The sequence below is a fragment of the Pseudophryne corroboree genome (genome assembly GCF_028390025.1).
Source record: "Pseudophryne corroboree isolate aPseCor3 chromosome 3 unlocalized genomic scaffold, aPseCor3.hap2 SUPER_3_unloc_35, whole genome shotgun sequence".
Taxonomy (NCBI): domain Eukaryota; kingdom Metazoa; phylum Chordata; class Amphibia; order Anura; family Myobatrachidae; genus Pseudophryne; species Pseudophryne corroboree.
Window position 1 is genome coordinate 110,802 of NW_026967525.1, and position 13,465 is coordinate 124,266.

General features: G+C 48.9%; 1 protein-coding gene across 1 annotated transcript in view; it reads right to left on the reverse strand.

Annotated features, from left to right (window-relative positions):
- Positions 1–13,465, reverse strand: part of LOC134984096 (gastrula zinc finger protein XlCGF26.1-like) — a 113,086-nt gene that overhangs the window by 99,089 nt on the left and 532 nt on the right. The gene's annotated exons all lie outside the window — the stretch shown is intronic.

Below are 13,465 nucleotides of genomic sequence, written 5' to 3' on the forward strand. Positions count from 1 at the left end.
CACAATAAGGAAGGATTTTGAATCCCGGGTAAGACTCATACCAGCCACACCAATCACACCGTACAACTTGTGATCTGAACCCAGTTAACAGCATGATAACAGAGGAGCCTCTAGAAAAGATGGCTCACTACAGCAATAACCCGATTTTTTGGTAACAATAACTATGTACCAGTTTTACAGACAATCCGCACTTGGGATGGGCGCCCAGCATCCACTACGGACTATGAGAAATAGAATTATCGGTAAGTAAATTCTTATTTTCTCTAACGTCCTAAGTGGATGCTGGGGACTCCGTAAGGACCATGGGGATTATACCAAAGCTCCCAAACGGGCGGGAGAGTGCGGATGACTCTGCAGCACCAAATGAGAGAACTCCAGGTCCTCCTCAGCCAGGATATCAATTTTGTAGAATCTTACAAACGTATTTGCTCCTGACCAAGTAGCTGCTCAGCAAAGTTGTAAAGCCGAGACCCCTCGGGCAGCCGCCCAAGATGAGCCCACCTTCCTTGTGGAGTGGGCATTTACAGATTTTTGGCTGTGGCAGGCCTGCCACAGAATGTGCAAGCTGAATTGTACTACAAATCCAACGAGCAATAGTCTGCTTAGAAGCAGGAGCACCCAGCTTGTTGGGTGCATACAGGATAAACAGCGAGTCAGATTTCCTGACTCCAGCCGTCCTGGAAACATATATTTTCAGGGCCCTGACAACGTCTAGCAACGGAGTCCTCCAAGTCCCTAGTAGCCGCAGGCACCACAAATAGGTTGGTTCAGGTGAAACGCTGAAACCACCTTAGGGAGAAACTGAGGACGAGTCCTCAATTCCGCCCTGTCCGAATGGAAAATCAGATAAGGGCTTTTTCAGGATAAAGCCGCCAATTCTGACACACGCCTGGCCCAGGCCAGGGCCAACAGCATGACCACTTTCCATGTGAGATATTCAAACCAATGTGACTTTTGGAACCCAAAACTACATTGAGATCCCAAAGTGCCACTGGAGGCACAAAAGGAGGCTGTATATGCAGTACCCCTTTTACAAACGTTGACAGGGCCGAAATTTGAACCTTAATGGACCCCAATTTCAGGCCCATAGACACTCCTGTTTGCAGGAAATGTAGGAATCGACCCAGTTGAATTTCCTCCGTCGGCCTTACTGGCCTCGCACCACTCAACATATTTTCGCCAATTGCGGTGATAATGTTTTTGCGGTTACATCCTTCCTGGCTTTGATCAGGATAGGGATGACTTCATCCGGAATGCCTTTTTTCCTTCAGGATCCGGCGTTCAACCGCCATGCCGTCAAACGCAGCCGCGGTAAGTCTTGGAACAGACAGGGTCCTTGCTGGAGCAGGTCCCTTCTTAGAGGTAGAGGCCACGGATCCTCCGTGAGCATCTCTTGAAGTTCCGGTTACCAAGTCCTTCTTGGCCAATCCGGAGCCACGAATATAGTGCTTACTCCTCTCCATCTTATCAATCTCAGTACCTTGGGTATGAGAGGCAGAGGAAGGAACACATACCCTTACTGGTACACCCACGGTGTTACCAGAGCGTCTACAGCTATTGCCTGAGGGTCCCTGGACCTGGCGCAATACCTGTCGAGTTTTTTAATCATGTGGAAGACTTCTGGGTGAAGTCCCCACTCTCCCGGGTGGAGGTCGTGCTGAGGAAGTCTGCTTCCCAGTTGTCCACTCCCGGAATGAATACTGCCGACAGTGCTATCACATGATTTTCCGCCCAGCGAAGAATCCTTGCAGCTTCTGCCATTGCCCTCCTGCTTCTTGTGCCACCCTGTCTGTTTACGTGGGTGACTGCCGTGATGTTGTCCGACTGGATCAACACCGGCTGACCTTGAAGCAGAGGTCTTGCTAAGCTTAGAGCATTGTAAATGTCCCTTAGCTTCAGGATATTTATGTGAAGTTATGTCTCCAGGCTTGACCATAAGCCCTGGAAATTCCTTCCCTGTGTGACTGCTCCCCAGCCTCGCAGGCTGGCATCCGTGGTCACCAGGACCCAGTCCTGAATGCCGAATCTGCGGCCCTCTAGAAGATGAGCACTCTGCAACCACCACAGGAGGGACACCCTTGTCCTTGGTGACAGGGTTATCCGCTGATGCATCTGAAGATGCGACCCGGACCCTTTGTCCAGCAGGTCCCACTGGAAAGTTCTTGCGTGGAATCTGCCGAATGGGATTGCTTCGTAGGAAGCCACCATTTTACCCAGAACCCTTGTGCATTGATGCACTGAGACTTGGCTCGGTTTTAGGAGGTTCCTGACTAGCTCGGATAACTCCCTGGCTTTCTCCTCCGGGAGAAACACCTTTTTCTGGACTGTGTCCAGGATCATCCCTAGGAACAGAAGACAAGTCGTCGGAACCAGCTGCGATTTTGGAATATTGAGAATCCAATCGTGCTGCCGCAACATTACCTGAGATAGTGCTACCCCGACCTCCAACTGTTCCCTGGATCTTACCCTTATCAGGGAATTGTCCAAGTAAGGGATAACTAAAATTCCCTTCCTTCGAAGGAATATCATCATTTCGGCCATTACCTTGGTAAAGACCCGGGGTGCCGTGGACCATCCATACGGCAGCGTCTGAACTGATAGTGACAGTTCTGTACCATAAACCTGAGATACCCTTGGTGAGAAGGGTAAATTTTGACATGAAGGTAAGCATCCTTGATGTCCCGAGACATCATGTAGTCCCCTTCTTCCAGGTTCGCAATCACTGCTCTGAGTGACTCAATCTTGAATTTGAACCTCTGTATGTAAGTGTTCAAAGATTTTAGATTTAGAATCGGTCTCACCGAGCCGTCCGGCTTCGGTACCACAACAGTGTGGAATAATACCCCGTTCCCTGTTGCAGGAGGGGTATCTTGATTATCACCTGCTGGGAATACAGCTTGTGAATGGCTTCCAAAACTGTCTCCCTGTCAGAAGAAGACATCGGTAAAGCCGACTTTAGGAAACGGCGAGGGGGAGACGTCTCGAATTCTAATTTGTACCCCTGAGATATCACCTGAAGGATCCAGGGGTCTACTTGCGAGTGAGCCCACTGCGCGCTGAAATTCATTGAGACGGGCCCCCCACCGTGCCTGATTCTGCTTGTAAAGCCCCAGCGTATACTGAGGGCTTGGCAGAGGCGGGAGAGGGTTTCTGTTCCTGGGAACTGGCTGATTTCTGCAGCCTTTTTCCTCTCCCTCTGTCACGGGGCAGAAATGAGGAACCTTTTGCCCGCTTGTCCACGAAAAGACTGCGCCTGATAATACGGCGTCTTCTCATGTTGAGAGGCGACCTGGGGTACAAACGTGGATTTCCCAGCTGTTGCCGTGGCCACCAGGTCTGAAAGACCGACCCCAAATAACTTCTCCCCTTAATAAGGCAATACTTCCAAATGCCGTTTGGAATACGCATCAACTGACCACTGATGTGTCCATAACCCTCTACTGGTAGAAATGGACAACGCACTTAGACTTGATGCCAGTCGGCAAATATTCCGCTGTGCATCACGCATATATAGAAATGCATCTTTTAAATGCTCTATAGGCAAAAATATACTGTCCCTATCTAGGGTATCAATATTTTCAGTCAGGGAATCCGACCACGCCAACCCAGCACTGCACATCCAGGCTGAGGCGATTGCTGGTCGCAGTATAACACCAGTATGTGTGTAAATACATTTTAGGATACCCTCCTGCTTTCTATCAGCAGGATCCTTAAGGGCGGCCATCTCAGGAGAGGGTAGAGCCCTTACAAGCGTGTGAGCGCTTTATCCACCCTAGGGGGTGTTTCCCAACGCACCCTAACCTCTGGCGGGAAAGGATATAATGCCAATAACATTTTAGAAATTAACAGTTGTTATCGGGGGAAACCCACGCATCATCACACACCTCATTTAATTTCTCAGATTCAGGAAAACTACAGGTAGTTTTTCCTCACCGAACATAATACCCCTTTTTGGTGGTACTCGTATTATCAGAAATGTGTAAAACATTTTTCATTGCCTCAATCATGTAACGTGTGGCCCTACTGGAAGTCACATTTGTCTCTTCACCGTCGACACTGGAGTCAGTATCCGTGTCGGCGTCTATATCTGCCATCTGAGGTAACGGGCGCTTTAGAGCCCCTGACGGCCTATGAGACGTCTGGACAGGCACAAGCTGAGTAGCCGGCTGTCTCATGTCAACCACTGTCTTTTATACAGAGCTGACACTGTCACGTAATTTCTTCCAACAGTTCATCCACTCAGGTGTCGACCCCCTAGGGGGTGACATCACTATTACAGGCAATCTGCTCCGTCTCCATATCATTTTTCTCCTCATACATGTCGACACAAAAGTACCGACATACAGCACACACACAGGGAATGCTCTGATAGAGGACAGGACCCCACTAGCCCTTTGGGGAGACAGAGGGAGAGTTTGCCAGCACACACCAAAGCGCTATATATATACAGAGATAACCTTATATAAGTGTTTTTCCCCTTATAGCTGCTGTATAGTTAATACTGCGCCTAATTAGTGCCCCCCTCTCTTTTTTAACCCTTTCTGTAGTGTAGTGACTGCAGGGGAGAGCCAGGGAGCTTCCCTACAACGGAGCTGTGAGGGAAAATGGCGCCAGTGTGCTGAGGAGATATCGGTGGCCTTATCTCCCGTTTTTCTATGTATTCTGGCAGGGGTTAAATGCATCCATATAGCCCAGGAGCTATATGTGATGCATTTTTTTTGCCATCCAAGGTGTTTTTATTGCGTCTCAGGGCGCCCCCCCCAGCGCCCTGCACCCTCAGTGACCGGAGTGTGAAGTGTGCTGAGAGCAATGGCGCACATCTGCAGTGCTGTGCGCTACCTTGTTGAAGACAGGACGTCTTCTGCCGCCGATTTTCCGGACCTCTTCTGCCTTCTGGCTCTGTAAGGGGGCCGGCGGCGCGGCTCTGGGACCCATCCAAGCTGGGCCTGTGATCGTCCCTCTGGAGCTAATGTCCAGTAGCCTAAGAAGCCCAATCCACTCTGCACGCAGGTGAGTTCGCTTCTTCTCCCCTTAGTCCCTCGATGCAGTGAGCCTGTTGCCAGCAGGTCTCACTGAAAATAAAAAACCTAAACTAAAACTTTCACTAAGAAGCTCAGGAGAGCCCCTAGTGTGCACCCTTCTCGTTCGGGCACAGAGATCTAACTGAGGCTTGGAGGAGGGTCATAGGGGGAGGAGCCAGTGCACACCAGATAGTCCTAAAGCTTTCTTTAGATGTGCCCAGTCTCCTGCGGAGCCGCTATTCCCCATGGTCCTTACGGAGTCCCCAGCATCCACTTAGGACATTAGAGAAATATATATATATTCCATATATGCATACATACACATATATATTATATACCCATATACATATATCCAGATATATCCTGATACAGAGGTATAATAATTTATAGAAGTCTGAAACTAAATGTGACCTCACACAGGCTTAAAACCTGAGATGACTGCTGCTTAACCACAGCTTAGTTATTGGGCCCTATCTAGTGGCCGGCGCCGGGAACGCGCTCTTGGGAGCGGGCTCTGGAGAGCTATCCTGACTGTAAAACCTATGGTAGGTTTCCCAACACTGCTTAGCTTCCAAAATCAGATGAGATTGGGCATATCCAGTGTGGTGTGGCCAAGTGAATTAAGCCAAAGCTGCTGCAGGTGAGACCTGAACTCACAATGCTTGCAGTGCTCCACAGATACTGTTTTATAAGCACCATGTGCTGACCAATTGTTATAACATATCTTACTTTACAACAGTGAACAAAGCCAGTATTTGGCTGCCACAGCCATGATTCAGATTTGCAGTCTTTAGGATGATATAATTATAAACAGTTATGATATAAATAATTAGTAAGTGAGTGTATATCCATGTTTTAGACATGGCAGGGAAACTGCTTATTAGTAATTGCTGGTGTCTTACTCATGCAGACAGACAATAGAAAAAAAAATACAAAGACAGACAACTTGCACGACTCAGTAAATAGCACTAAGGTGTCTCAATAAATATATATCTGGCCAAGTGCAGTGCACGCCAGCAATATGCCTGATCCCAAAGTCCCCTTAACACCCCTGTGCCTTCAATGGAGGAGAGATGTAACACAGGAAATTCTGGAAATACAACAGGAAAAACAACAGGAAGCATGGTTAATCTTGTTTTAACAAAGACTTCATAGCCTATTGTAATACATATGCAGCGCTGCTGTATTCCCTTTATCAATAAGAGTTGAATCATGATTTTTTATCCAGTGACCCTGACATTTCTGTGTGCAGGGAACATCACTGTGGCAGCTAAGTTACTCACTAGGCTATGGAGCCTGCCTTTTGACTCTCATTTGTGTGCCCCCCGTGCTCCGTGCACCGTTCTCTATAAACGGAGCCGGGCTATGGTGGAGAGGGAGCCCGAAGCGGCATCGAGGGCCTGGGAGCGCGCTGCATAGAGCCGTGGAGCGGCCTATGCATAAAACCACATGGCTGATGCGGCTCAGAGCGGCGGGGGAGACAGCTTAAACAGCGGCGCTGGAAGCGGCGGCGGGCGGCTGAAGGCAGCGGCGGGCGGCCACACACACAGTATCCCACACAGCGGGGCGGCAGCGTGAGCTGACCGCCCCGTTCAACATACCTGGACCCTGTGGTGAGGGCTATGACGGGCTTCTCTGTAAGTTCCGTCCAGCCTTTACTGCAGGTTTTAGTCCTGCACGTGGTAGTGAGAGAGCTCTTTTTTAGAGAGGTCCGACACCCACAGCTGCTATAGCAGCATTCACTATCCCGGACCCACGCCTATTGGAAGGGGGGAAGGGATGTGGTAAATCGTTGAAAAAAGAAAAAACTTAGAAAAAAATTCCAATGAAACGTGGACAAACTCCACAAGCCTTCTAACTGTGTCGAGCACAGAAAAGACACTGAGGTACTCAGGGATATGGAGGGGAGATGTAGTTTCAAAATGTATTTATTCAGTGCCTACTTCCTGTGGAAGCCATCCATATCCCAAGAGTACTCCAGTGACCCCTAGTGGATGAAAAAGAAAACTATATACAAGTATTCCAGAAGTAGTCCGCACTTGGGATGGGCGCCCAGCATCCTCTACGGACTACGAGAAAAAGATTTACCGGTAGGTTTAAAATCTTATTTTCTCTAACGTCCTAGAGCAGTGGAGGCCAACGCGTGGCTCTTGAGCCACATGTGGCTCTTTCTTTATTCAAATGTGGCTCCCAACACTCAGTCACGTGACCACAAGAGATCTGTAAACCGCTGCACTCCAGCCAGACATGCAGCAGCATTACGTAGACTGAGAATTGAGGGAGCCAAATACACATGGGGAGCTGTCTGGAGTGACACAAGAGGCTGCTGGCTGGAGTGACACATGCGGGTGCTGGGGGAAATGAAGTGTATTATGTGAATCTGACTTTTTCAATATATATTATGCGGATCTGGCTTATCAGTTATTTGATGTACTGTAGAAGTGGCTTTTTCATTGTATTTTATGTTGGATCTATCTTTTTCAATGTATTTCATACCAGGGGCGTGGCCTAGCTGGCACAAGGTCACACCCCATTTTTGCACGTGCATCTTCGGCTCGAAGTCGGCACTTTGATATACCTAAAAAGGTTTCTTGGCTCTTTGTCTCTGACTGGTTGGCCACCCCTGTCCTAGAAGATGCTGGGGACTCCGTAAGGACCATGGGGATTATACCAAAGCTCCAAAACGGGCGGGAGAGTGCGGATGACTCTGCAGCACCGATTGAGCAAACAAGAGGTCCTCCTCAGCCAGGGTATCAAACTTATAGAATTTTGCAAAGGTGTTTGAACCCGACCAAGTAGCAGCTCGACACAGCTGTAGTGCCGAGACCCCTCGGGCAGCCGCCCAAGAAGAGCCCACTTTCCTCGTGGAATGGGCCTTCACCGATTTCGGTAACGGCAATCCAACCGTAGAATGCGCTTGCTGAATCGTGTTACAAATCCAGCGAGCAATAGTCTGCTTTGAAGCAGGGGCACCAATCTTGTTGGTTGCATGCAGGACAAACAGCGCTTCAGTTTTCCTGACTCTAGCCATCCTGGCCACGTAAATTTTCAAAGCAATAACCACCTCAAGTAACTCGGAATCCTCCAAGTCACGCGTAGCCACAGGCACCACAATAGGTTAGTTCATATGAAAAGATGAGACCACTTTTGGTAGGAATTGAGGACGGATCCGCAATTCCGCCCTATCCACATGGAATACCAAATATGGGCTCTTATGTGACAAAGCCGCCAATTCTGACACTCGCCAAGGCTAATAACATGACCACCTTCCACGTGAGATATTTCAACTCCACCGTTTTAAGTGGTTCAAACCAGTGTGATTTTAGAAAACTTAACACCACGTTAAGGTCCCAAGGTGCCACCGGAGGCACAAAAGGAGGCTGAATATGCAGCACTCCTTTTACAAAAGTCTGAACTTCTGGAAGAGAAGCCAATTCTTTTTGAAAGAAAATGGATAAGGCCGAAATCTGGACCTTAATAGAGCCTAATTTAAGGCCCAAATTCACTCCAGTTTGTAGGAAGTGAAGAAAACGGCTCAGATGGAATTCTTCCGTAGGAGCATTCCTGGCCTCACACCAAGAAACATATTTTCGCCATATACGGTGATAATGTTTTGACGTTACATCCTTCCTAGCCTTTATCAGCGTAGGGATGAACTCAACCGGAATGCCTTTCTCTGCTAGCATCCGGCGTTCAACCACCATGCCGTCAAACGCAGCCGCGGTAAGTCTTGGAACAGACAGGGCCCCTGCTGCAACAGGTCCTGTCTTAAAGGAAGAGGCCACGGATCTTCTGTGAGCATTACCAGGTCCTCCGTGGCCAATCTGGAACAATGAGGATTGTTCTCACTCCTCTTTGTCTTATTATCCTCAACACCTTGGGTATTAGAGGAAGAGGAGGAAATACATAGTCCAACCGGAACAGCCACGGTATCACTAGGGCATCTACCGCTACTGCCAGAGGGTCTCTTGATCTTGCGCAATACCTCCGAAGCTTTTTGTTGAGGCAGGACGCCATCATGTCTATCTGTGGCAGTTCCCACCGACTTGTAATCTGTGCGAAGACTTCCTGATGAAGTCCCCACTCTCCCAGATGTAGGTCGTGTCTGCTGAGGAAGTCTGCTTCCCAGTTGTCCACTCCCGGAATGAACACTGCTGACAGTGCGCTTACGTGATTCTCCGCCCAGCGAAGAAATCAGGTGGCTTTTGCCATCGCCACTCTGCTCCTTGTGCCGCCTTGGCGGTTTACATGAGCCACTGCTGTGACGTTGTCTGACTGGCTCAGAACCGGTTGGTCGCGAAGTAATGTCTCCGCTTGACGTAGGGCGTTGTATATGGCCCTTAGTTTCAGGATGTTGATGTGAAGAAAAGTCTCTTTACTTGACCAAAGAACTTGGAAATTTCTTCCCTATGTGACTGCTCCCCAACCTCGGAGGCTTGCGTCTGTGGCCAGCCCTGAATGCCGAACCTGCGGCCCTCGAGAAGGTGAGCACTCTGCAGCCACCACAGGAGTGATACCCTGGCCCTGGGGGATAGGGTGATCAACCGATGAATCTGTAAATGTGACCCAGACCACTTGTCCAGTAGGTCCCATTGGAAAGTCCTCGCAGGGAACCTGCCGAAGGGAATGGCCTCGTATGATGCCACCATCTTTCCCAGGACTCGAGTGCAGTGATGCACTGACACCTGTTTTGGTTTCAATAGGTTCCTGACAAGAGTCATGAGTTCCTGGGCCTTTTCTATTGGGAGATAAACCCTCTTCTGGCCCATGTCCAGAATCATGCCCAAGAAAGAGAGACGAGTCGTAGGAACCGACTTCGGGATATTGAGAATCCAGCCGTGTTACTGTAACACCTTCAGTGAAAGTGACACGCTGTTAAGCAACTACTCTCTTGATCTCGCTTTTATGAGGAGATCGTCCAAGTACGTGATAATTGTGACACCTTGCTTGCGCAGGAGCACCATCATTTCCGCCATTACCTTGGTGAAAATTCTCGGGGCCGTGGAGAGACCAAACGGCAACGTCTGAAATTGATAATGACAGTCCTGTACCGCAAATCTGAGGTACGCCTGATGAGGTGGATAAATGGGGATATGAAGGTATGAATCCTTTATGTCCAGGGACACCATAAAATCCCCCCCCTTCCAGGCTTGCGATGACCGCTCTTAGCGATTCCATCTTGAATTTGAACCTTTTCAAGTATAGGTTCAGGGATTTCAAATTTAATATGGGTCTGACCGAACCGTCCGGTTTCGGGACTACAAACATGGTCGAGTAATATCCCTTTCCTTGTTGGAGAAGCGGAACCTTGACCACCACCCGTTGAAGATACAATTTTTGTATTGCATATAACACTATCTCTCTTTCCTGGGGAGAAGTTGGTAGAGCCGAATTGAAAAATCGGCGAGGAGGCACTTCTTCGAATTCCAGCTTGTAACCCTGAGAAACAATTTCTATTGCCCAGGGATCCACCTGGGAGTGAACCCAGATGTGGCTGAAACTCCGAAGACGTGCCCCCACTGGGCCGGACTCCGCCAGTGGAGCCCCAGCGTCATGCGGTAGATTTTGTAGAGGCCGGGGAGGACTTCTGTTCCTGGGAACTAGCTATGCTGTGCAGCTTTTTTCCTCTGCCCCTACCTCTGGCAAGAAAGGACGCACCTCGCACTTTCTTGTTTCTTTGTGACCGAAAGAACTGCATTTGATAATATGGAGCTTTCTTATGCTGTGAGGGAACATAAGGTAAAAAATTTGATTTTCCAGTTGTAGCTGTGGAGACTAGGTCCGAGAGACCTTCCCCAAACAATTCCTTACCCCTATAAGGTAAAACCTCCATATGCCTTTTTGAGTCGGCATCACCTGTCCATTGCCGTGTCCATAGGACTCTTCTGGCAGAAATCGACATAGCGTTTATTCTAGAACCCAGTAGACTAATGTCTCTTTTAGCATCTCTCATATATAGGACAGAATCTCTTATATGCCCCAGGGTCAATAAAATAGTATCCCTATCTAGGGTATCCATCCCCTCAGATAAGGTATCCATCCATGCCGCTACAGCACTACACACCCAGGCCGACGCAATTGCCGGTCTGAGTAAGGTACCTGAATGTGTATAAATGGACTTCAGGGCAATCTCCTGTTTGCGGTCAGCAGAATCTTTGAGGATAGCCATATACTGGGACAGGAGGGCTACCTTCTTGGATAAGCGTGTTAATGCTTTGTCAACCCTAGGGGAAGATTCCCATCGTAACCTATCCGTTGATGGGAAAGGATACGCCATAAGAATTCTTTTGGAAATCTGCAGTCCTTTATCTAGAGATTCCCAAGCTTTTTCACATAACTCGTTCAGCTTGTGTGAGGGGGGAAAGGTTACCTCAAGCTTCTTTCCCTTGTACATATGTACCCTCTTGTCAGGGACAGGGGGTTCCTCTGTGATGTGCAAAACATCTTTTATTGCCATAATCATATATCGAATGGATTTTGCTAATTTTGGCTGTAACTTTGCATAATCGTAATCGACACTGGAGTCAGAATCCGTGTCGGTATCTGTCAACAATCTGGGATAGTGGGCGCTTATGAGACCCTGACGGTCCCTGCGACATAGGATCAGGCATGGGTTGAGACCCTGACTGTCCCAAAGCTTCAGCCTTGTCTAATCTTTTGTGCAATGAGTTTACACTAGCATTTAAAACCTTCCACATATCCATCCAGTCAGGTGTCGGCGCTGTCGGCAGAGACACCACATTCCCGCTCCTCTCTAACATAGCCTTCTTCCTCAGACATGTCGACACACGCGTACTGACACACCACACACAGGGAATGCTCTTTCTGAAGACCGTTCCCCCACAAGGCCCTTTGTAGAGACATAGAGAGAGCATGCCAGCACACACTACAGCGCTATATAACCCAGGAATAACACAGTAACTTAATGTTTGCCCAGTAGCGCTGCTGTATGTAATTTTGCGAAGAATTATATGCCCCCCCTCTCTTTTCAACCCTCTTGTCTACCGTGGTATAAGCAGGGGAGAGTCCGGGGAGCTTCCTCTCAGCGGTGCTGTGGAGAAAAATGGCGCTGGTGAGTGCTGAGGGAGCAGCCACGCCCCCTCGGCGGCGGGCTTCTGTCCCGCTTAAAATGTAAAATTGGCGGGGGCTCATACATATATATACAGTGCCCAGCTGTATATATGTTATATTTTTGCCAAAACAAGGTTTATATTGCTGCCCAGGGCGCCCCCCCTGCGCCCTGCACCCTTACAGTGACCGGAGTATGTGAGGTGTATGGGAGCAATGGCGCACAGCTGCAGTGCTGTGCGTTACCTCAGTGAAGATCATGAAGTCTTCTGCCGCCTCTGAAGTCTTCTTTTCTTCTCATACTCACCCGGCTTCTATATTCCGGCTCTGCGAGGGGGATGGCGGCGCGGATCTGGGACGGACGACGAGGGTGAGATCCTGCGTACCAATCCCTCTGGAGCTAATGATGTCCAGTAGCCTAAGAAGCAGGACCTTGCAACTCAGAGAGTAGAGCTGCTTCTCTCCCCTCAGTCCATCGATGCAGTGCTGTGCGCTACCTCAGTGAAGACAGGAGTCTTCTGCTGCCGATTTTGACGTCTTTTTGCTTCAACCCGCCGGCTTCTGTCTTCTGGCTCTGCGAGAGGGACGGCGGCGCGGCTCCGGGAACGGACGACCAAGGTTAGGTTCCTGTGTTCGATCCCTCTGGAGCTAATGGTGTCCAGTAGCCTAAGAAGCGCAACCTAGCCGCAGTTAGTAGGTTTGCTTCTCTCCCCTCAGTCCATCGATGCAGGGAGTCTGTTGCCAGCAGTGCTCCCTGAAAATAAAAAACCTAACAAAATACTTTCTTTACAGGAAACTCAGGAGAGCTCCCTGCAGTGCACCCATCTCCTCTGGGCACTGTATCAAACTGAGGTTTGGAGGAGGGGCATATAGGGAGGAGCCAGTGCACACCCAGAACTAGTGTCTTTCTTAAAGTGCCCATGTCTCCTGCGGAGCCCGTCTATCCCCATGGTCCTTACGGAGTCCCCAGCATCCTCTAGGACGTTAGAGAAAACAGGACACTACAGGACACTCCCCCTGTATAATAATAACAGGACACTACAGGCCGCTCCCTCTGTATAATAATAATAATAATAATAATAATAACAACAACAATAATAACAGGGCACCACAGGCCGCTGCCCCTGTATAATAATAACAATAAGACACCACAGGCTGCTCCTCCTGTATAATAATAATAATAATAATAGCAGGACACCACAGGCCGTTCCTCCGGTATAATAATAACAGAACACCACAGGCCGCTGCCCCTGTATAATAATAATAATAACAGGACACCACAGGCTGCTCCCCCTGTATAATAATAATAATAATAGCAGGACACCACAGGCTGCTCCCCCTGTATAATAATAATAATAGCAGGACACCACAGGCTG